Source organism: Dermacentor albipictus, chromosome 1, assembly GCF_038994185.2.
Source record: "Dermacentor albipictus isolate Rhodes 1998 colony chromosome 1, USDA_Dalb.pri_finalv2, whole genome shotgun sequence".
Taxonomy (NCBI): domain Eukaryota; kingdom Metazoa; phylum Arthropoda; class Arachnida; order Ixodida; family Ixodidae; genus Dermacentor; species Dermacentor albipictus.
Genome location: NC_091821.1, coordinates 105,144,257 through 105,169,458, shown reverse-complemented (window position 1 = coordinate 105,169,458; position 25,202 = coordinate 105,144,257). Strand labels below are relative to the sequence as shown.

At 44.2% G+C, this 25,202-nt stretch overlaps 1 long non-coding RNA gene across 1 annotated transcript; it reads right to left on the bottom strand.

Annotated features, from left to right (window-relative positions):
* Positions 1 to 17,604: 17,604 nt before the first annotated feature.
* Positions 17,605 to 19,650, bottom strand: LOC139055517 (uncharacterized). The gene is made up of 2 exons (XR_011511824.1): positions 19,322 to 19,650; positions 17,605 to 18,225 (listed from the first exon to the last, which is right to left on the bottom strand). It is a non-coding gene; the product is annotated as an uncharacterized lncRNA (long non-coding RNA).
* Between the last annotated feature and the right edge of the window lie 5,552 nt (positions 19,651 to 25,202).

Below are 25,202 nucleotides of genomic sequence, written 5' to 3'. Positions count from 1 at the left end.
GCCCCCCCTTACAAAAATGACTTTAGACTGTCTATAGAAAGTCTATAGACTTCTTATAGACGACCTTTCCTTTCTATAGATTTGGACTTTTGTTGATACAAAGTCTGTAGACTGTCTATAGACGAAAGTCGATAAAGTTTCTATTTCTTTTTGTCTATACGCAGTCTATAGACGGTCTATAGAAAAAAGTCGATAAGGTGTTTGCTCTTTTTTGCCTACTTCCCCTCTATGGACTACCTATAGACGAAAGTCGATACAGCTTCTATCTATTTTTGTCCATACTTTGTCTATAGACTTTCTATAGACGAAAGTCGATAAGGTTTCTATTTCTTTTGTCTACTCGCAGTCTATAGACAGTTTATAGAAAAAAGTCGATAAGGAGTTTGTTTCTTTATTGTATCCTTCCCCTCTATGGACTACCTATAGACGAAAGTGGATTACGGTCTCTATCTATTTTTGTCGATACTTTGTCTATAAAATTAAATTATGGGGTTTTACGTGCCAAAACCACTTTCTGATTATGAGGCACGCCATAGTGGAGGATTCCGGAAATTTCGACCACCTGGGGTTCTTTAACGTGCACCTAAATCTAAGTACACCGGTGCTTTCGCATTTCGCCCCCATCGATATGCGGCCGCCGTGGCCGGGATTCGATCCCGCGACCTCGTGCTCAGCAGCCTAACACCATAGCCACTGAGCAACCACGGCGGGTATACTTTGTCTATAGACTTTCTATAGACGAAAGTCGATAAGGTTTCTATTTCTTTTTGTCTACTCGCAGTCTATAGACAGTCTATAGAAAAAAGTCGATAAGGTGTTTTTTTTGTATCCTTCCCCTCTATGGACTACCTATAGACGAAAGTGGATACGGTCTCTATTTTTGTCCATACTTTGTCTACAGACTTTCTAAAGACGAAAGTCGATAAGGTTTCTATTTGTTTTCGTCTACTCGTAGATTATGGACGGTCTATAGAAAAAAGTCGATAAGGTGTTTGTTTCTTTTCTGTCTACTTCCCCTCTATGGACTACCTATAGACGAAAGTGGGTACATGTCTCTGTCTATTTTTGTCCATATACTCTGTCTATAGGCTTTCTATAGACGAAAGTCAATAAGGTTTTTATTTCTTTTTGTCTACGCGCAGTCTATAGACGGTCTATAGAAAAAATTCCGTAAAGTGTTTGTTTCTTTTTTGTCTGCTTCCCCTCTGTATGGACTACCTATAGACGAAAGCCGATACAGTCTCTATTTTTGTCCATACTCTGTCTATAATAGACTCTCTATATTAGACAGTTAATAATAATAGTCGGCTAAGGTTTCTATTTCTTTTTCTCTCCTGGTGTATTGAATGTCTATATAAGAAAGTCGATAATATGTAATGCCGAGTTCCCATACTCCCCGCCCTCTGCGAAGGCGATGATATGGCACTGGTTCATGCGCGACCGGCACCGCGTGCAACCCCGGCGCGGCGGGCAAACCGTGCAGACTGCTAGTCGTCATTCGGTGCAGCTGCACCGAACGAGGATCGCGGCGGAACAGGCAACGTCCGAGTCACAAAGGTCTTCCAGGCACCCGAAGGCCCTAAACCTGGCTGCTTCCCGGACGTACACTTCGCGAGACCAGCTGGTGAAGGTCAGATGGTGATGATGTGGCAAACGTGGTGAATAAGTCGCGAAAGCCGGCAGACCAGGTGGTGAATTCACCACCTGGTCTGCCTCTGAGTTGTCGTGGTATTGCATGTCTATAGATTAACAATAGACAAACATCGTTAATCTGGGCCCAACCCGTGTACGCTGTAACCAAGCGCAGGTACCGGTGGATAATACGTAGCTGCGTTTGATATAAGCCACTGAAGTTGTATACTGCTGAGATTGCTGTAGAGCCTATTTGTAGACATTAGTATACACATAGTGTATACCTCCGCATTTGTTGACCACATGATATGATCTACGTAGTCGGCCTCGGCAATCCCAAGACAGTCTTCACAGTTGTCGCATCACTTTTGCGGCAGTAGAATAAAGAAAGCAAAACGCCGATCCAATTGTTATAATAGTTGTTATGAACGCCAGCTTCAGCTACAAGTGGATTCCAAACAGGCATCGAGCTAACAGCAAGGACACTCGTAATGTTTGTAGCTGACAACGCGGACTTTGTGAATGTGCGATGAACCGATGTCGCGCATGTGGTGTTCGCGTTGTGTGTCGTCCGATTCTCGGATACTTTTCACATTTTCTTCATACCTCGGCTGCGTCACTAACATAGGGTGGTTTTTTGTTGACTGATATCCTGCACTATAAACCCATCAAAGTTTCTCATTCACTTAAAATAGGTGACAAATTATCAGAGCCCACCCAGTATTTCGCCGGCGGTATGCCTGGGCAGCCACGCATATGAGTACCTCAATGCTGTACTGATTGCTTTGGCCTATCACCGGAACAGAAAGTTAGCACTAACATACGTGCGGGCATCACATTTGGTGGTACGCTGGAAGATATGCTACAAGTACGCTGTATTACTAATCGACGCTGGCAATAATGCGTCTGAAACGTTTGAAGGGCCCTGTAATGGCTTTTACAAACAGCGCATTCAAGTTAGCGTTCCAGTCTCATACGACAGCCCACAGCGTTTGTCATACAACCTGCCAGCGCATTTCCTTCGTCCACGAAAAAAGATGAATAATGGTGATAAAGATGAATAAGCCACCCGTTCCGGCGCGCAGGGCGCGCAGAGAGAGAGCGAAAAAAAAAATGAAGGAGGAAAAGGCTCTCACACTCCTCCGAGCGCGCGCGCCCTCGCGCGCGGAGCTCCTGCGCATGCTCGGAGATCTTGCGCATGCGCGGCGGTGCGCCATCTCAACGAGTGCGCCGGGCACGTAAACGGTTGTACCGGTGTGCGGCAGGCCCCGTACACTCTCAAGTTCAACTAATGGCCACAGAGGGCGAAAAAATCGACCGCGCGCCGCTGCTAACAAAGCCGACCTAGTAGCATCACCTCGGGATTCGTTCGTTAGTTCCAACATTTCCCGGTAGAGGCGTCGTAATAAGCGCAATTTTATCTTACAAACTTTCTCTTACAATTACCGAAGCATTTTCTTTTACATAAAAACAGGGCAAAATTATCATTGCTAATTAGATATTGTACTCTTTGTTAGTAAGTTTATTGTTTCTTCGCCATTATGAACGCAAATAGCGTTCAGCATCATCGATCTTTCACGTGACCTCTGGCCTGGATTTAAAATTTTTACCGGTATTTCCGAGTGCACGGCGGCACGGATTCATTCGTTCGTACACTCAAGACTGGTTGCTTCTTTGTTTCTAAAACTAGTTTCTTGCGCTTCTATGTAACTTGGGGTGAAGTTACGTGTTTGCAAGCGGACATGTAAGCCCGGCAGTTGGGTTTCGGTCGTGAGCCATTCGGAACAGGTCTGCATCGAAACGGGAGCTGGATTTTGCTGCGGCTGACAACGGCAATAACGGTGAGTCGTTTAACACCGCTGCTTCAATCGTTATATAATATCTGTCTCATTACCTTCCAGGCGGGCACAAGTTAACGAACTAGATCCTGCATTACATATGGGCAGTGAGGATCTCAGTTGCTGTTTCCTAAATAAACCTTTACTTGCGAGGCTGTCGTTTGGTTTACACACACAACCAGGAAAGAAAGAGCGATATCGGAACGCGCGTCTCATTTTTCATGTTATTGTAGCCGTGGTTGTAGGTGACTGAGTAGCCTTATCAATATACAGATTAAACTTTTTTTCGAGTCGGCCGGCAACGTCTTTCGTCCACAAAACCGAATAATCCTTTGGTAAAATGAAGTGAAAGTACAGAATTTAATGTATTAAACAGTTGCAAGCATGATACCCATATTTCGTACTTGTTGGTTCCAAATGTTCTTGCTGTTCAGATTGGTTTACCGTAGGGCATTTATTTTTGCAGTAGTGAAGCGGTGCATCACGTTCGTGGAGAAAAATAATGCATCAGTTCTAATAGCTTCATGACTTTCATGCATTTGCTTGAGTAACTAGCAGTGTGATCACTTCTAGAGCATAAATGAACCCACAAATGTTCTCATTTGTGATCTTAATAGTACTTGCGCTGTTGACATGCATTGTAGTTAGGCAGACATCAATTTTATGGGCAATAGCAATATTTATTTAACATGCTGCTTAAGCACCCTAGAATAGACAGTGTACATTTGCATGTGTTCTGTAGTCGCAAATCATTACAACATATATGTCACACCTTTTTGCATTTCATATTGCAAAACTTTGCTTTTTCAATTTCTGATTCAGTCAAAATTTCTGTTCCAGACATGCAGTAATGAGGACGGCACCAGTATAAAGCAACACACTCCACGCACTAAACAGAAGCTGCTGCCTGCTACGACAAGGTCATTGTGTGGACATTGGCTACTACTACAAGGTAAACAACATATGGTTCAGAAATAAATATGTTTGATCTATGCTGTATTGGCTTGCCGTTTGCAGCAGATATGAATGTTTGTTCATATATATGGTTCAGTATAATTGGTTCGAACATATAAAACCCACATAAATTTGGCTAATCTGTGCTATATCTCACGTGTCACCGTTTTGCCCCAACAGAGTCTATGCCAAGCACATCTTGGTCATCACAGGAGCTCCTATCTGCACCAACAGGAAGGGGCTGGAGCCGAATTTGCTAGGCTTTTACACCAAGAACAAAGAAGCACATGCACAAGAATATGGATGAGATATCAAGTCTGCAAAAGACTGTGTTAAGACTGCAAAGAGCTTCAGCCACCATTCCACCAGCACGGACATTTGGCTGAGTCATCCAAGTAACTCAAAAAGGACTTTCTAGAAATTCTTCGTCTTCAGATGCACCTGCAACATCTGACCAAGCACGGACGACGCTGGCCAAAAGATTGAGTTTCATCAGTTCGTCCTTAATCAGCTTCCAAGCCATGTTAATTCCGTTTGTGCGAAGTGTAATTTTTCTTCTATAAATGCAAGCTTTCTCATTGCCCATTTTTGTTAGAGGTTATTCATCCTCATCCAAATATAAAGGTCAACCTTTATATTTGGATATTTCGCTGATACTTAATACCAGTCACTGTCTAGCAGCCTAACATATCTGTAGCAGTATCTTCTAGTGTATGTTGTCATGCGCAATTACTCTCCTGAAATAGCTGATGCAGCATCGGCATGCGTCTTGCATTAACCTATGCACATGTGCTATGCACCATTTTACTTTTCTTGGTGTTTTTAGCCTTCAATGCTTGCAGAGCAGAGTGGCTTCTCTCTTGAATGCAAGCTTTCTCATTTTCCATATTCCTAGTCTCGTTGATGATTGCTCCTCTTCCTTGATAGCCTGGGTCTTTGTGCAAGCTACAGTGAAGTGATTGATTGCAGAATCTGGTTTTGCTGCCACACTTGGTTGTGGTAACTGTGTTACAGATGTGGGGGCCTGGTCAGTTGCATTGGTAAGCAGTCCCTCGAGGTAAGCATTTGCTCCTGCAGTCCGCAAAGCGACACAGACTCCCAGTATACACACACCGTAACTGGTGCGCCCCGTTCGTTCTGGCCTGCTGCAGCCATGGGCAAATTGTGCTTGTGGCCTACCTCGGCCATGATTTGCTCAAAACGGAGACCAGCATATGTGCTTACATGGTTCGAAGTGTATGAAGTTGATAGCCGTATGGGTGGAAAGGCCCGCAAGAATGGCTGCCGAAGGTGATGCCCACAAAAGCGACTTGTCCACATTGCGACAAAGTGGGACACAAAGTGTGAGCCACACATAGCGGCCCCCGAAAGAAAATAAATGTGCAGGTTGGAAAGGAGTTAATGCTAAAATGCCGGGTAGTCCATGTCGCTGTGTTGGTTGCGGCAGCAGATGCCTGCGTCACCTGATTGCTTCGCAATGGAAGTTGCTCATCTTCAACGGCAACTGTTGGTTCAAACAGGTGCAAGGCTCTGTCCAATCTGTTTGTACCGCAGGTTGTCGCTCGTTACCAGACCACCACATGTGACAAAGGCAAGCATTATGCCTGTAAGATGGTTCGTAGCCAATGTATAATGTATTGTCAACCTCAAGCGGTGACTGATTGCCGTTTAATTTTGCTGTTATGTCACTTGGTTACGGTCGCAGTTTTATGTTTTTCGAATATTGCTGCCTGGTCGGTTGCACTGGGAAGCAGCCTCTCGAAGTAAGAATTTGATCCTGCAGTCTGCACAGCGACATAGACTCCCAATTTACGCACACCGTGATTCGTGCTCCCCGTTCACCCTTTCCTGCTGCAGCCATGGGCAAATTGTGCCTCTGGCCTTTCTCGGCCGCGATTAGGCATGAACGGAGACCAGCATAAGTGCTTACATGGTCGGACGTGTATGAAGTTGGGTGGAAAGGCCCGCAAAAGTGGCCGATGAAGGTGATGCCCACGAAAGCGACTTGTCCATATTGAGACAATGTGGGACACCAAGTGTGAGCCACACATTAGCGGCCTCCAAAAGAAAAGAAACATGCAGGCTGGAAAGGAGTCAATGCTAAAATGATGAGTAGTCCATGTCGCTGTGTAGGCTGCGGCAGCAGATGCCTGCGTCACCCGACTGCTTTGCACTGCAAGTTGCTCATCTTTAACAGCGACTGTCGCCGCAAACAGGTGGGACACTCTGTCCAATCTGTTTCTGCTGCTGGTTGTTGCTCGTTAGTAGACCACCACGTGCGACGAAGTCGGGCACTACGCCTGTAGGTAGGCAGCTCAATGTACCCTAAGAGACCCGTGTATGTGAATGCTCACTGTTGCCATATGGTTCGTCGCCAATGTATGATGTATTGTCTGAACCTCATGCGGTGACTGATTGCTGTTTAATTTTGCTGTTATGTCACTTGATTATGGTCGCAGTGTTATGTTTTTCGAATATTGCGGCCTGGTCGGTTGAACTGGGAAGCAGCCTCTCGAAGTAAGAATTTGATCCTGCAGTCTGCACAGCGACATAGACTCCCAATTTACGCACACCGTGATTCGTGCTCCCCATTCACCCTTTCCTGCTGCAGCCATGGGCAAATTGTGCCTCTGGCCTTTCTCGGCCGCGATTAGGCATGAACGGAGACCAGCATAAGTGCTTACATGGTCGGACCTGTATGAAGTTGGGTGGAAAGGCCCGCAAAAGTGGCTGATGAAGGTGATGCCCACGAAAGCGACTTGTCCATATTGAGACAATGTGGGACACCAAGTGTGAGCCACACATTAGCGGCCTCCAAAAGAAAAGAAACATGCAGGCTGGAAAGGAGTCAATGCTAAAATGATGGGTAGTCCATGTCGCTGTGTAGGCTGCGGCAGCAGATGCCTGCGTCACCCGACTGCTTTGCACTGCAAGTTGCTCATCTTTAACAGCGACTGTCGCCGCAAACAGGTGGGACACTCTGTCCAATCTGTTTCTGCTGCTGGTTGTTGCTCGTTAGTAGACCACCACGTGCGACGAAGTCAGGCACTACGCCTGTAGGTAGGCAGCTCAATGTACCCTAAGAGACCCGTGTATGTGAATGCTCACTGTTGCCATATAGTTCGTCGCCAATGTATAACGTATTGTCTGAACCTCATGCGGTGACTGATTGCTGTTTAATTTTGCTGTTATGTCACCTGGTTATGGTCGCAGTGTTATGTTTTTAGAATATTGCGGCCTGGTCGGTTGCACTGGGAAGCAGTCTCTCGAAGTAAGCATTCGCTCCTGCAGCCTGCACAGCGACATAGACTCCCAATTTTCATGCACCGTGATTCGTGCTCCCCGTTCGCACTTTCCTGCTGCAGCAATGGGCATATTGTGCCTCTGGCCTTTCTCGGCCGCGATTAGGCATGAACGGAGACCAGCATACGTGCTTACATAGTCCGATGCGTATGAAGTTGATAGCTACATGGGTGGAAAGGCCCGCAAAAGTAGCTGATGGAGGCGATGCCCACGAAAGCGACTTGTCCATAGCGAGACAATGTGAGACACCAAGTGTGAGCCACACATTAGCGGCCCCCGAAAGAAAAGAAACGTGCAGGTTGGAAAGGAGTGAACGGCTAAAATCTGGGGTAGCCCATGTCGCTGTGTAGGCTGCGGCAGCAGATGCCTGCGTCTCCCGATTGCTTCGCAATGCAATTTGGGCATTTTTAACGGCGACTGTCGCTGCAAATAAGTGGCACACTCTGTCCAATATGTTTCCGCTGCTGGTTCTTGCTCGTTAACCTGACCACCACGTGCGACGACGACGGTGAGCCGTTTACGAGCTCGCGTCAATGATTCCAGCGTATCTCGACATGCAAGTTTTATTTCTGCTATTGCACGAGGATGTACACTGCTTGTCTTCTGCCAATAAAGTCGCGCGTTCTGTTCACTCACTTGTGGCTTGTTTGTATGGGCGTCAGTAGAGGCTCTTGGCAATTAGAACGCACCAGCTAAGCGGCAGCGAAGGCATTGAGGCATGCCGCATAGCCTGCAGGGCAAGCACGGCACGTACCAGCGTACGCGACCGGCAAAAAACGGCCATATTGAATTTTGCGCTAAAAAAAAAAAGTTTGCACTTCCGCTTCCGGATTGAGCAACGTCATCTGGCGTCCCCGAAAGTTAGTTCCATGCGCTGCCGCTGCTTATTTTCGAACCACTGCCGAAGGTACAGTTTCCCTTCTCTAAAGTTGTTCTTTATTCTATGTGTGCGGTGTCCGCCTGAACGTTGTGTCTGTGTATGCGTGTCATCTTTGTGGCATCACACGTCAACTACACAGAACGGTAAGCTTTAGCAAAGATGTTTTGCGTCAATAGCTCATGATTATGTGAGCGCATTTCGTAGCGCGAAGCGGCTGCATGTAGCGCAGGCGACTCGGGTATAGTGTCGGTTTGTCGTTGACATGGTTTCATAACGCGCTCTTGTTCTCGCTTCTACTATACGGAATGTTTTACGGCGAGCGATCGCTCGGGCTTGTTGATTTTCGCATAATAGTTTAGGTGCGTAAAGAAGGAAGCTACACCATGTTTTAACTTGATATTGAGCTACCACTAAGCGGATTGTGTACGTTGGGCAGCCAGTGTGGTAGATCTCATTTCGAGGCGCTTGATCCGGCCGCGATGAATGCTGCGCCGCATGTGTAGTGAAATTCTCGTGACACGCTTTACGTATATATCTCGAAATTGTGTTAGCATCAAGAATGTTCTGACAGACACGTATAGTTAAATAACTGCTAACGTACTCGGATGAAAGGCCGTGTTTGTGGGGCATGCATCAGCAGTGTGTGCACTGCCGTTTTCGTATTGTTTAAAGGTAGCAGTATTTTTAAGGTTTCTGGCAACCAATCTAAATAATTTTGGGAAGTTACCGCAAGCAAAACACGAGACTTGAAGAAATGTCAAGCGAAAATCTCTAGATTCACCCAATCTATTTATATGCAACCACACACGCTTTTGGAGCATGAAACCTGCGATAAGCTCAGTCACTCGCAGCTTCGCAACTTAGCCGGAAAAATTGGAGCACAATAAATTAGTCGCTCCGGGAAGCACCTTTACACGTTTCAGACTGAAGGCATTGCGTTTGACGGTAGTTGGAAGATTTGTTTTTTGTCTCTTTTTTAAACAGTTTAGCAGCAGAAGTTATCTTTCGAGCTATATGAAAAGCGTTAAGCGCCTTTCGATGCTTCGGGGTTATGCAGTTTACGTGCTCTTAATCTCTAGGCAGCTGCTGGCGCAGATTCGCATTGTGCCAGTCGTGCACGGTATGAAGCCCTTGTCGTGCGCACTAAGTGTTCCGGTTTTCATTACTGTTGCATGTAGTGCCGTCGTCTTGGACAGACTGCATACTATATGCGCTGTACAAAAGAAAAAAGAGCCAGATTATCAATTTGGTGGTCTTTTCTTAGTAGATAACGCACAGATTATTCAAATAATTCAGTGGACATTGCATTTGTTCTACCCTTATTAACACACCTAAGAGATCGTAACATGTTTTAGTTGATAAGTAACCTGATCAGTACGCCCCCATTCATGTGCATTCTACTGAAAGTGTGGCAAATGTATTCATCTCGAAGTATGAGAAAAGAGACAATGCAGACTGTTCTAAGCGGAAATAAATTGCAAATGTTAACGTGATTGTTCAAAACTGCAGTCAGTATGCTGAGCACGTTCGATCGGCACGGGCACATTGCATTAACACCTGAAAAATGTGCACAGTCCAGCAGGGTATCTTTGTTTCAACAATTATTATTATAGGAATCGTTTGGGATTCTCACATTTCTTTTATTTTTATAAGTACACTGTGTGTCACATGAACCTGTCTTGAAACGAAACGTACCGTTGCTAACACCGGCGACCATTATGGTTGTCTAACTGCTTATCATACTGTAATATAACGAAACATCATAATGGTACTGATTAATATTGCCATGTAGTCTTTAGTCATACGTAAACAAAGTTAACTAGAGGCATAAGTGGTGAGAGCAAATTATATAGAAAACTACTATTGAACCGTAAAAATAACTCATTGTATAGTTTTCCCTCACATTGTTGCATTTGTTTTACGCGTGTCTCTGTGTCTTCCATGCTGTACTCGTGTGGCCATCAATTACGAACTTGCCGAAGCCCTTGTCAGCTTTATTAAACAAGGGATTCAAGTCAGTTGCATCTAATACTACATGTTAAGTGACTGACGTGTTATTCGTTTTATCTAAATATTATGGACTGGCACTACTTGGCAAACATTAAACCATAGTATTTTTTATTGCACTTAAGCTGCAGGCGTCATAGATTGCCAGAAAATTTTCATGAAAACAGCCAGGAAAGGCTTGGAAAAAGATCGGGAAACTTTAAATTGGCCACATAGGTATGCTGTCTTGTTACATGTCAAAGTTTCCAGAGAGTCTCTGTTAAATATTTTTTTAAAACGTTTCACTTCATAAAAATTGAGGGAAATTGGGTCTATTTATTGAAAAAAAAAGAAAGTCAAGCAGACTGACAAGGCATTTCTTACTCAATATCTTTTTTTTTTTGCGTTAACTAAACGTCCTGAACCTCGATAGCCTAGAAAAAATTTTGATCTTTCAAAGCACCTTAAATAATTTACTGTGATAGAATTCATTCGAACTATACTATCAGTTCTGTTTCCTAGGAGGTGCATATCTGTCGTGCCATGACACAAAGTGCTCGTGTGGTATTTCGGGTGCTCATGTGGTTTACCTAACTTGGAAACCTGTTAGCATGCCCAAGAGGCCTCACTACCTGCAAGAAATTAAGGTACCATATCAATACGATCAACCCATCTGCCATCTGTTGAAGTTATGGCCAATGACCCATTCATTTAAAAGTATGAGAAATACATTTAAATGTGTACTAAGCAAAATAAATTACAATCTTAGGCATGATACTGGGAATATTCCAGTCACGTCTTCTGAAAACATCCCTCTGCACGGGCATACTTAACTACCAGCCAAAAAAACTGTACAGACAGCCCAACTGGGTAACGTTTCCGCAATAAATATAGGGACCATTTGGGATAAGTACATTAATGCATCATATATGAACTTGTCATAAAAGGGAACATACTGTTGCTGACACGAGCAGCAGTTGTGACTGTTTAATTGTTCACCATACCATGCAATAGAACATTGCATAAAGGTACTGATTTGTATTGACAAGCAGCCATTAGTCATAGTTAAACTGCATTAAGTATTGACTTAGATGGTTTGAGTAAATATACTAAGCTGCTTAATGAACTTACAAAGAATACACATCTGTTATTTTTGCCTCATATTGCTGCATGTACTTATTTGCAGCATACACCTGCAGCACCTTTGGGACTAATGACACAAAGGTCAAGGCCAGCCTGGCGACCATGCTTGCCAAGGAGTAGTGTAAATATTTAATCTGTTTCCATAATAGCATAAGACAAGAATTTAAGGAATTCATGTATTATATCGAGCAATAAAAACGGTTAATGCATTGTCGGTGCATTTGTTTTATTTTTTGGACTGCATGATTCAGCACTATATAAATTCTTTCTGTTTATGCAACATATATGAAAGTACAGCTGGTTCAGGAGCTTTATTAATCTACTAACGGTAATGCATAAGTGCAGATGAAAAGGAACAGTTGCACATGCATAATATCTGCATTCCATGCATTTCCATGCATTTCATATCTATAAAATGAAATGAAATACATTCAAAACGTTTTGCTACCGCATGTAATGAAAAATGTAAACTAACTTGTAGATAGCCGCTATGGAGTTATGGCCTTATACACTCTTTGTAGACTTGTCTATAAAATGTCTGTCTATAGAGTGTCTATAAATTAATGAAAATGCATGTTTGTTGGCAAGTGTATGCAGAATGTCATAGAAAAAAGTGTATTGGATTATAAAGTTCTGTTTTTGTAGACTGAAGTCTATAGAATGTCTATAGTATATATACATTTGTCTGTAGACATTCCATAGACTTCAGTCTACAAAAGTAGAACTGTAAGCCTATACACTTGCCCATAGACATTATGCAGACAACTGTCTACAAACATGAATTTTAATTAATCCATAGACACTCTAGACTCAGACTTTTTATAGACTAGTCCATAAAAAGTGTATGGCCATAAGTCTATAGACGGTCTATAGACAGTCTATAGACTCAGACTTCTTATAGACTAGTCTATAAAAAGTGTATGGCCATAAGTCTATCGAAAGTCTATAGACAATCTATAGACTGACTTTTTATAGACTAGTCTATAAAAAGTGTGCGGCCATAAGTCTATAGACTGTCTATAGACTAGTGTAAAGAAATGTCTATAGACAGTCTATAAACTCAGACTTTTTATAGACCAGTCTATAAACAGTGTATGGCCATAAATCTATAGACTGTCTATAGACCAGTCTAAAGAAATGTCTATAGACAGTCTATAGACTTCATAGACAAATGTCTATGGACTGTCTATGGACTTTCTATAAAAATTTTTGTAAGGGCAGAGAATATGCCACGGATCCAGCAGCTGGTTCCTTGGACGCTCGGGAGCGGCAGGTGCTGATTGCCAGGTCTGAAGGCACATCTTGGCGCGGCGGGTTGGATCACTTTTGGGTCTCTTTCATGAGCGTGAACTGGAAGCACCATTTGAACAACACACCTTCAGTCACCGTGAAACCAGCGAAAATAGACCGATTATTTGGTGAATATTTTTCATAGGGAGCTTTATCGAGCATATTTCACTAGTTAGGTGATGATGATATTTTCTGTCCACTGTGGGTATGTGCCCGCAGTGGACATAGAATAGGCTGATGATGATGATGTGATGCCTATACTATTCTTCCTGCTACTTCGGGCCAGATAGACAGCAGTCAGCAAAGTTTTTATTGAGACACTAACCACAGGGTCCTTGTGATGTCACGCCTCAAGATACCGTATTCACAGAATACCTTTATAAAAGTAGTCTAAGAAAACGAACGTGACTTGTGGCCCGCTTTACCACTTAGTGCGCAGGCGGCCGCATATGTATACTTCCAGTAGCGTGGAAGTGAGCAATGTCGATCTACCTTAAGTAAGCGTACCTTCAAGATTCAAAGTCTTACGAATTCCTGGTGATTTCGGCTTTTATTCCTCACCACAGACCACCATGTGCACAACCCTCGTTCGTATTTCCCGCCAACATGCTATCACGTGAAGTAGAAGCGCAAACCACAGTAATACAATGCTGAGACTAAAATTCAAAATTTTTTCTCAATGAAAACGCAAACTACATTGATTAAAATTTCCGTGGCGAAAGTTGCTATTCTCCATGATATCGGCTTTTCTGCTTATTTTTCCATGGACCTCCTTAGTGTGTAACTAACGTCTAAACATAGGCCAAAATAGCGTTTCTGCCAAATTCAGGCTTCTATTTTGGAGCCTATAAGCAGCACAAAGGCGAAAATAAAATTTTAGAATATACTAAGTTCTTGGACAGTTCTATAAAAGTAATCCCAGGTTTTTTCCCCTGACCGTGTTTTGTAAAAAAATTAGCCAAAACACTAGAATTTGCACATTTTCACCTCGGTGGTAACAAGTAAACATGAAGTTATTTTGTGAAAACGTTTTATAGTGAAAGAACAATGTTCAGACAGCGCAAAACGCCATATGTTGAAATAATGCGCAGAACGGTCGATTTTTGGTGGACTTGTTTTTTGCACCTGGTTTTCCATCATTTCGTGAAATTAAAATGGCGCTCACGTAGCCAAAATGTTTTTCCGTTCAAAATAGTTTGGAAATATACTGTGCAAGTAATACTTATATACCAGTAAATTTTTCGTGATTTTTTTAGAGAAATGATTTTCTTCGAGCGCCACGGTTGGGACACTTGGCGTGTATGACCCTTAGAAATGTGGTAGTGGTGTCGAGGCCGGCTTGAATGGAATCAGACTGCTCGCCGTTGGAGTCCCCGCTAGTCCATATTGTAATGTCGTCCGCATACACGCTGAAGCGAAGTCGCGCATCAGCCAGGCGATATCAAAATGGTGCCATCGCCAAGTTCAACAGTAATGGCGAAAGGACTGCGCCTTGTGGCAGTTCCACTCGTGATTCCGTCATAGTAGAGAGTGTCTGCCCCACGGCAACTTGGAATGCACAGTCATAGAGAAAGCCGCGTATGTATGCCCAGGGCATGCCTGTCATACCGCGGCACCAGATGCAGAAGCTAGGATCGAGGGGTGATTAACGGAGTCAAACGCCTTGCGTATGTCGACCGTGAAGTGGTGGACTTGGCGCAGACTCGATTCGCGGCCTAGTTCTGCTACACGGGAAGTTAGCATCAATGGTTCATTGAAGAACGGCACATAAGCAGTGCCACATACTCAGTGCCACATATACCCATGGGAAAGGCCCACATTATCCAGTGACACAAGTTGGCGTTGAAGAGCTTCATTGAAGAGAATTATGAGAAGCCAACAAACAAAGACACCAAGGTCAACATAGGGGAAATTACTTGTGCTTACTAACTGAATATTAGAAATGATAAAAGAAATGATAAATAAATGGCAATGAAAGTGGATGAAAAAATAACTTGCCGCAGGTGGGGAACGATCTCACGTATTCGCATTACACGCGCGAGCATCGCGTGTGTGATGTCTCCTAACGTCTTCTAACTTCAAGGACCTAAGGTAGAAGTTGTTCCATTACTGCATGCGCATACATAACAGCATTCATAACAACTGGTGCTGTAAAACAAAGACCACCCCTATTAAGGGCGTCGATGAGCCTATTTTCTTCAAGGGATTCCTCCACCTTCCTAGCTGCTACAAGGTTTCTTTTACATTCTTCACATTTAAGTGCCTTACAAGCAGCATGACCACAATACCCAGCTACATATGCGATCACTGGGATTTTTGAAGACAAAGCATCCAGGTCAGAATCTGTGACTTCAATGGTGAAGGCTTTATCAAAGTTCTGCTTTTGTCGCATGTTCGGTTGAGGAAGCCTGAGTTCTTCAGTTGGTAGAACTGGCAGTGAATTTTGCAAACGAAGTTTTGCTTCACACTCGTACACTTTTCGAATAGAAACATGGTACTGGTCGCCGGCAAGTTGTCTGTATTGACCGAACTTCGCCTCGAGTAGATCGGTCTGAACTTTTCCCAGAAGCACGTAGCGCATCTCAAGTTCCTCAAGGCAGTAGCGAGAGTATTCCATAAGCCCACAGGACGTAAGACGCAAGGCACTAACCGTTTCACGAGTGAAAGCGCCATTTGTCAAGACGTAGTGCAATCCATATCTCTAGCCAGTCCGCAAACTTCTCAAGAAATTGGATTCTTTCGTCATTTTCCATTGCTTTCACTGGCTCTTGAAAAGGATCACATTTTTGGAAGGCCTTTGAAGGTGTTTTGACATTTACCACTGACCACCAGCGAACGATAATGTTGATAAAGTTCGCAGTTTCTGCTGCTCTGTCAATGTGATTGGTATGCGCCAGAAGCCCTTCTGCAGTAAATTGATTGAATATTTGTGTAATCTTCACAGTTCGCCGTTCTAACAGATGGATTCAAAGCTTTTCAGGCTAACTGGTGGCCATACTTTAGTAAACACCCTTCTTCCAGTTTGTGTAGTCTGCGCAGTGCTTCAAACGAAGCCCACATGATATGATCACTGTCAATTGTATATCTAGCCATCTCAAACTTCGGGCAATAGAAATTGGTGCCATGATTTTTTTGGTTTATCCAATTATTCCACACGCATCTCAAGCGGTGGACTGTGTCAACAATGTAAAACAGGGGTCTGGTCGGGTCGCAGGGATGTGGATATACAAACTGCAGCTTTGGAGGACTGCAAAAGCTTGACATTGTCTTTTTATTAATAGCATTGTTGTCAGTAACGATACATACTACTTTGTACCCGTGCGACTCCAAACCGGTCACGACTTTTAGGGTGACGTTATGCAACACAGCAGCGTCAATGATTTTAACAAGAAGGATGTGAGCGACCTCTTTAAAAGATGAAACCAAACTTTGTACCATAAAACATGGGCCGTAGCGGCAGCGTCAGACGAGTTAAAGGCAACTCCACAAACATTTCCAGCCTTGTAATCGAAGAATGGCTTCAAGTGAATTTCATCAAGCATCAAAGTCAGTATACGCTCATGAGGCTGGAAACACTTCACACGCTTCTTCATGAAAGACAACAAAATTTCATCCGTCTCTCTTAGCGGTGACAGTTCACATGATGCACAAAGCTTTCTGAAGGTTGCAGGGTGAGGAAGTGTAATAACACCTGTGTGTCGCAGGAATTTGTAAGCGTGAGATGATATTGTAAAGAGAAGACTAGTGATAACCATCAAATGTGGTGACTATCTGAGCATTTTCATTGTGACTATTTTCAGCTGTTCTTTCAGCGCTTTAAGAGGAAGCTATAGCTCGGGCCAAACTCGGACGCGGCCTATTCAAATACATGTAAAACGCAAAAAAACGTTTTTCTGAGGTAACGCCTGGGCTGATTTTAATTAAATTTGTTGCATTTGAGAGATAAAGTTAAATTCTAGTGACTGATGAAAGCAGAATTTCGATTTAGGTCCTGTATTTTGCTAAAAAGATTTTGAAAAATTTGGAAGCTTGAAAAAAAATAGAAGCATGAAGTATACAAATTCATAGCTCTGCATAAAGAACAGATATCGCGGTTCTGTAAACGGCATCCATTAGATCATTGAAAGTGGACAAATTCGATAAGTCATGTTATATCTTACATGAATTTGTTACGTCGTGTACGAAGGTTCTGCAAAAGCTGTATTTACATATTACTGAATTTTCTGAGATTCATGTGTAACATATGAATTTTGTCCGCTTTAGATATACTGTTAGATGCAATTCAGAGAATTGTGTTATCATTTTTCGTTGCTGAGTTAGAGTTGTAAACTTGATAGCTCGTTTTTTGAAAATGTTCGGTTTTTGCCAATATTTAATAAAAATTGACGACATAAATGAACAATTTGAAACCAACAGTCACTAGATTTGAAGTTTTCCTTTTAAATGCAACAAACCTCGTCAGATTTGGTGCAGTGGTTGCGGAGAAAAACGAATTCTCCTTTTACACGTATTTAGATAGCACCACCCGAGCTAAAGCTTCCTCTTAAGGACATTTCGAGTTTCCACTGGGAGCTGATGTTTTAAAACCTAGAGCAGGGTGTCGACAGCTTTTACCAAATCTTCAGGAATAATAGATTGTGTTTCAAAATTAGACAAATTCTCTAGAATTTCTAGGATGCATCTGATATCCTGAACTTTGCTGGGGACAGGATACTCATTTCCTCTGGAAAGTTTGACCTTTTGATGGCATACAGTTATGTCCGTACTGTCCCTGATCACAACGGGAGCTTCAATGCTTGGCATGGTGCTTCCGGTTAGCAACAGGAACATTACACTCGACGAAGTATACAGTACTGATCACTTCTTTGGCAACGAGGATCCCTGCAGACATGCCTTCAGCTCTGTTAATGTCTGGAACTGATACTTGCCAACTTCCGTCCTATATGACGACAATGAATCCGCCAATGCCTTTGCAAGGTCGGAGGACTCCAGTCGCTGCAGTCGATCTTGTGGCTCCACTCTTGTTTTGGAACACTGTGGTGTGGACAAGTATGATGGGCAGTCCTTGAATATTGAAGGCACAGCACTAGGGTCCAGTCGTGGTACCGGCAAAGTGGTCTCGATAACCTTTCCAGTCCTTTGGTCATAATAGACAGGCTTCATTATAATAAAGCTCTCATGGCACTGCAGCGCACAGACCTACAAAAACGAAAACAGGAGACTGTATCACAAAACGATGTCATAGTGTCTCCGAAAGGATAGTACTCATATTATGTATATTTGCTCAAGGTAGTTTTTCTAGCACTGGCAGGTTAGATTCTTTCGAGATGCAAGCGCATGCTGAACGAACACTTTTCACAGAAAACAAAAGATCGAAAAGGCATGCTTCTGTTTCACAATGATTCTTGTCGTTATGCTCGGCAAGATCATTCCGCGAAAATCATAGCGGCTGAAGAGCATGGAAGAACGTACAACAGGCACATTAAGCAAATGAATTATGATAACGAATTCAAATGTTACGGCTGCTCAACTTAACACCGAATTGATCAAATGATTAGAGCCGAAAGCATCGCCAACGAAACTTAGCGTCACCAGCTGCGTAACTAAATGGCCATGTGTCTGGTTTCAAGAAATAAAGTTTTCAATCCGCTTCCGTGACCAATTTACTTTTCCTGACGATAGCAGAAACAATTGGGCCGCTCAAAACTGCTGGTATCACTAGCTGGTTCATGCTCGCGCGGATCATCGCACAGAACGTAATATTTAGTGGTCAGCCTTTTTATTACGGCAAATTGACAGCGTACTTTCATGACAGAATAGATCGGTGATGGCACCGTCTACGGCGATGTCGGACTGAAAAATAACTTCCCTACAGCTCGAGCCGCAGTGCTATTTCTTCCCAACAGCAGAAGAACGAGAGCAGACTAAGCGAAATGCCGAGAGCTCTTGACTGCACTCAACGGCGAGAGCTGGCGTTACTTAGAGACCTTTTCTTTGCAAGACATCCTTCATATTTGATTATTAATCTGAAACAATTTGGCGAATGTACGACATAAAACTAGCAAAATCCAACTCTGCCTGCTTTACGCCACCTCTGTGCGATATATGAATGCGACAATTTTCGTCGGTCAGCCGTAGTAGGAAGCATTCTAACAGTTTCTCCAACACCTCGTCCCTCTCAGCGATGCAACGGATTGTAGGCCTAACGCTCAATGTGTTCGCACTGACAATGAACTTAGCGCACCGTATAAGCGCGCATGAAGGTATACAACAAGCTAATTAAAGCAATCCTTACCCTTGAAGAAGCTGTAACTTGGTAGTCCTTGCGTGGTATGGCCCGCAGCGACTTGTTTCGCTGGGTGTCGTCCTTCGGGAATGAGAAGACTTGAATTTTCGCGTCTTCATCATAGTTTCCCGGCATTTCGGCACGCAGCACTTGTACGGCATGCTGATAGCCGCAATTCATGGCTTAAGCACCACCACGCGCGTTGATCATGCGCAGGAGCGCACGCACAGTTCAGAAACACAAAACCACGCCAGAACACGCAACGGAATACATGCAACGTCGATTGCATGCAGAATACATGCAACGTCGGACTAGTTGCTGCTGGTCCAGCGCGGGCACTGCTGCGCCGACTACGGCGTTCGCTTGGTTCGCTCTCTCACGCGCGCCTACCGGAGGCGATCGCGTACCGGATGTGTCGTTGCTCACGTGACATCTGGCAGCGCGCAGGCCTGAAGCTTTTCGGAGGTGTTGGCCCAGCTTAGTCCAAGCGAACTTGCTCAATTTCCCAAAAATGTGCCGTACAGCGACTTTGCCTCAGCACAAATGTATCTCTGGCAGTGCGCTCTTTAGAGGGGTATAGTGGAATGTGGTTAAGTTTCGACTATATTGGCGCTAATTACGCTGTACCATTAACTTTGCTTACTCTGTGATTAATTATCTCTTTTTGCCTGGTTGATACTTCCATTTTGATATCCTTTTCAGGTTCGTACGACACTCCATAGTAACAAAATTGCCCGTTTTCTTAGAATGTTACAAGATATAGAAAGCCAGATGATGTCAAACCCGTGTCAATTCAGCTAAGATTACATTGTCTTCAGAAAGAAATCTAGAAAGCTCCGCGCAACTTTTTTTTGTTCTAATGCCGCAGTCAGTAATATTCAGCGACAAAGGGCAACGTTTATAAACAATCAGAATAATAGAGTTACGTGTTTTTGCGGTTTGTTGTTCAACTGATTTGGTCATTATCCAGTCAAGAGTGTTTTTTAGCCAAACCAAGTTGAGCAACCCCCCCCCCCTCTTCTTTAACACCACACGTTAGTTTCGTTTGCGGAAGCGAATAAAAAATGTCTTCCACATCTACGCTGATTGCTGAGCGTTTAGGTGGATTATTTTCGGTTATGAAGGCTACAATTTCTTAGTTCTATGGGTAGTTCTATCTGTATAGAGAATTCAGGAGTTTGCACGGGTTCAAAAGTTGCACTGGTTTTGAGTGATTTGTACCTAAGTCACGTCAATAGAAAGCTCCAAAGCAATCTAAATTAATGGGCTGTACGTGTCTTTCGATACGTAGATGGTTACCTGCTTTTTTTTTGTTCATGCGATAACTACGCCAAGAAAGCTACGGACGTTCTAAAAGTTTTTTTAGGGAATGGTGTGAAGGTCTTGGTTTTACGCTTGAGCTTATCCAGAGCAATGAATTACAGAGTATAAATTACAGGAACATGTATGTCGGTACTATTCGCCAAGGGCAAGAAAACCACTGCTTGATTGTTCTTCTTGCCATTTCAAACTTGTAAAACAGGGGATAGTTTACTCAGCTCTTAGGGTCTGCCATCCCTAAATCATGTCCCCACAGTATACAGCAAAGTTTTTCGCAACAGATGGATAGACTAGAGAAGGCTATAGCTATCCTGCTCATTTGCTATCAATAACTTGTGAGAAGCTTTCAAAACGCGTAAAGGATGCTGCAAAAAACCAACAAGACAAGCAGAAAAATTAAAAAAAAAAGATTTGCTGTGATGCCCTATGTGCATAGGTTGTCACACAGTTTACGGAACGTGGCCAGTAGATGTGACTTCAATACGGTTTTTTCGACCCCCAGCAAATTGTTAATGATGTGGCCTATCATAAATAGGAAACTTGAACAGGGGAGCGGAAGAAGAAAAAATGATTTCGACGTTAGGCATGTGTCCCCTTGGGTACCTTGTAACTCTGCTATTGTTTATCAGATTTTATTCAACTGCGGGAAGGCTTATATTGAACAGAGCGGCAGGTGCCTCAATATCAGACTAAAGGAACATAAATAAACACTTACCAACCCTAATGCTTCAAATCTAGCGTCGCATTGTTCTAATTGTGGTTGTAAACTTTTGTTTGAGGACACAAAAGTCCTTCCAAGACACAAATGCCAAACTACACGCGAAATAATTGAGGAATTTCAAATTAAAAAAGATTAGGAGAAACTTGTGTTAGCCAGGCATCAATATAACTGTTATAAAGCGAATTTAAATATCTTCTCAACACGTGCGTCAATATCAAGTAGTGCCTTTTCTTGCTTGGTTTTTATGGCTTCTCTACCTTCTGTTATGTTTATCTGTTAACTAATAGTTTTTAGCCCGTGTCACGTTTGTTTGCTACGGTTTTTGCAACCACTTATATATGTGTTGATCGTTTCATAAAATATTTAATTGAGATGTTAGCGCTCGTCCTGTCTTCTTATAGTCTTCATCTGTGTCCCTTCGCGCTACAAACTAAGAATATTTACCGTACCAACCCGTCCAATTGTCCGTCCTTTTCTAAAGAGTTCATTTTAGCAATAAAAAGGGCACAGCTAAGTACGCCACCCTGCGGTAGCCCAGTTTCTTGTGTGGTGGCGGTTACATCTTTATTGAAACTCATGGCGGGATTCAGGGTGGTCCCTGTTGGGGGCGACTCCTTCGGCCCAAGTGACGATTTTCAATTGTTCACCGAGGTTGGCGGCAGTCCTAAGTAAAGCCTCCCAGTTAAGTTTAAAGGGGGCTGGCAAGAGCGTCTTGGGGGGAGGTGAATCCCTACATCCCCAGAGGATGTGGTATTGTGTTACCAATTCGTTCAGGTTAAAATTTTGGCATATAGTGTTAAGTTCCCCACTAGTGATAATCGCCAGTCTATGTGGGCTAAGAAAAGAGTCTGTTTGAAGCTGGCGAAGGACGGTGGCTTGCGCTCTGGTAACGTCCCGATGAGGAGCCGGATAAGTGCGCCTCATTTCTTTACATAAGTTTGTGATTTCGTTATATATGTGGTCACTGCCGCACCCGGAGAATCCAAGTCGGAGTGGCGCGCCTCCCGGCTGGCTTGTTAACCCTCGGGCGATGCGGTGCGCTTCCTCGTTCCCTGAGTGGGCGGGGACCCATACTAGCTTGGTAAGTCTGTCCGCTTGATAGAAAGTGTGGTAATAATTGTTTAAGATTTGCTGCGTAGTTTTATTAACAGTGCCTTTACTGTAGTTTAAGATCGCGCTTTCTAAATCACTCATGATTGTATGAACCAGGTCATTCGTGATGGCTAGAGTGATCGCAGTGGTATCATTGTTGGCGTCTTGGAGTATGGTATCTATGGTATCGACCCATTCTTCGAGCTCTTCGAGGTTAGTGATGGGTGTGGGAGTACGATGATCGCGAGCGTAACGAAAAGCGTCCCACCTCGTATGCAGGATAATAAGTTTACGTTTCCTGTAGCCCTTTAGAAAGGCCGTGATAGTTAGAATGTAGTCATCACTTCCCACGTTCATTTCAGTATTGTCCCATGCGGTTTTTGCGATGTTTTTGACGAAGGCTTTGTCGGGGGACGTATTTCGACTTACACTGTTGCCAATGCGCGTGGGGAGCTGCGGGTCGTAGGCTTGTGCTGTTCCCAGATCTTGTTGCCTTTAATTTCACCCTTTGGGTAGCCCCAGGCTGAATGCCGGGAGTTAAAATCGCCCAGCACTACGAATGGCACTTTATCAGCGTGCTTATCGGCTTTGATCATCAATTTGGATGCGGATGTACATTTGTCTTCAGGGGGGTCACACAAATTTAGAACGAAAAAAGATTGATCGGCCCGTTTAACAGGTAGAATTTCAATGAATGTGTACGCCACCTCCTCACATTCCAAGTCTATTTGAATAGCTGTCAGATTTCTATGCACCATAAGCGCCGTGGCTGGAGAGCGGCCGCATCGAAGATTTTCCGTGTAGGTTGCATAGCCTGTTAATTTGTCTGTAATACCAATCTCCTGGAGTGCCAAAACGTCTGGATTTTCTTGCGCATCTTGAATTGTGAATTCTAGGGCTCGACGTTTTTGTCTGAACTCTCTGCCGTTCCATTGCCGTGTAATTATAGGTGCTATAGCCATCATGAACGTCTGTGAGGATCCAGCCGCGCCGAGCCTACGCTGTGCGATCTGATTGGTCCCCCTTCCGGGTGTCGAGCATCTGCCTTCGACGTCGAAGCTTCAGATGAGTCATTGTCTCCCGACAAGGTGCGAGGGATTAGCGGATATGGCTCACGTGCCATGCCTATAGGCCTGTATGGGTGGCAAGTGCCTTGCACTATGGTGCTTAGGATAACAATGTTTTCAGTTTGTTGCTTAATTTGATCGGTTAAACTGCTCATGGCATTTATAGTTTGCTCAATTGCGGTTTCTAGTTGAGCTACGCGCATCTATCCCTTCCGATTTACCTTTCTTATCACATGTGGATTCTGTTAGGCTAGCTGTTTTCCGTTTTGCCCCTTTAGTTGCCCCAGTTTCCTTATTTTCTGCCTCACTCGGAGCACAAACCACTGGCCTGTTCGCACTGAGATTCTGTGAGTTACTAAATTGGGTTGGTTTGATTTCGAGTTGGCAAATTTTGTAATTAGCAGCAGCCAATTGTTGTTTTAGAAATTTTATCTGCTCCGCCAGCTCCCCCACCTGTTCGTCCTGTTGTTGCTGTGGTAGCTTGATTTGCTGGTGCCTTGTGGGATTGCCCTCTTCTCGGGCAGCCAGGCTGGTCTTGGAGCCGGAACGTTCTTCCCTTGTCTGCGTCGCTGTCCGTGCGTTTCGTGATTGCTGCTCGAGTGGTGTCCCCAACGAGGTGGTCACTTGCCGTGTTGTTTGATGGAGGGGGTTAGGTTTACCGCTGCTCCAGGCTACGTGATTGGCAGGTTCGTGTTGCTGGGAGTTGTTGCCTCCGGGGGTGGGCTTGTCTCCCTATCTGCTATGCAGAGGAAGGAATGACTCGGAGCGGTCTCGAAGGATGCCTTGGGTTCGCCCTCTTGAGCGGGAACGCCTGGTCTCTCTAGTGGTATTGGTATCGCTTTTTGACGTTGTTGTCTTGGTCTGCTTTGGTTGCGTGAAGCGCCGTTTGCAGCTTCGACTACCCGTTGGGTGTTGCCCGTGACAGACGATGCAGAGTAGGATGCATGTCGGTTTATCTCCTTCCGGTGGAGGTGAGTGTTCTTCTCCGCACATTCGGCATCTGGGGATTGCTGGTCGAGGTTGTGGACACACATCGGAGCGATGTCCTAATTTCCGACAATTGAAGCAAGCTGAATTCCGGCTTCTCCCTGAAGGGGCGCACGTTTAGGGTGAAACACGAATAACGTATTGAGGGCGGTAGGTCTCTGCTGGCGAAGGTGATAACAAAGTGCTTTGAATTACCTAGTCTTCTTGCATTCACAATAGGTAATTGCTGGTTATTTTTCGATATTTCATCGTGAATGGCTTGGTACGTTTCGTTAGTATAAGCTCTGTGTACTGTTAAGAACGGCCAGCTGAAGTGCAAGTTTCGCCAGCCAGTTGCGACAGCGGCGGCAACTTTTCTTGGAACGCCACCGTTACGCTCTAGCCTCGTCGCAGTTGTGCCTGAATGCGATCGGCGGACCAACTATTGTTACTGAGCCCGCCACCGCCGCCCTGGTCTGCCGCGAGTGGGGGAGTGCTCGCGGGAACGTAGTTCGAGGCTCCTTCCCACGCGCCGTTCAAGACGCAAGATAATGGGCACCTGGCGGCGCGCTGCGGGGGTCAGCTCGGGGAATAATAGGCGCCTTTCCTGGCCTAAGTCCAGAGTTCTACGAAGTCCGTCTGACGCCGGCTCCGGACCGTGAACCTGTGCGGAAGTGTGTGTGTGTAAGCCGTCCCGCAGAGAGGCGGCTTGTTTACGATGCCT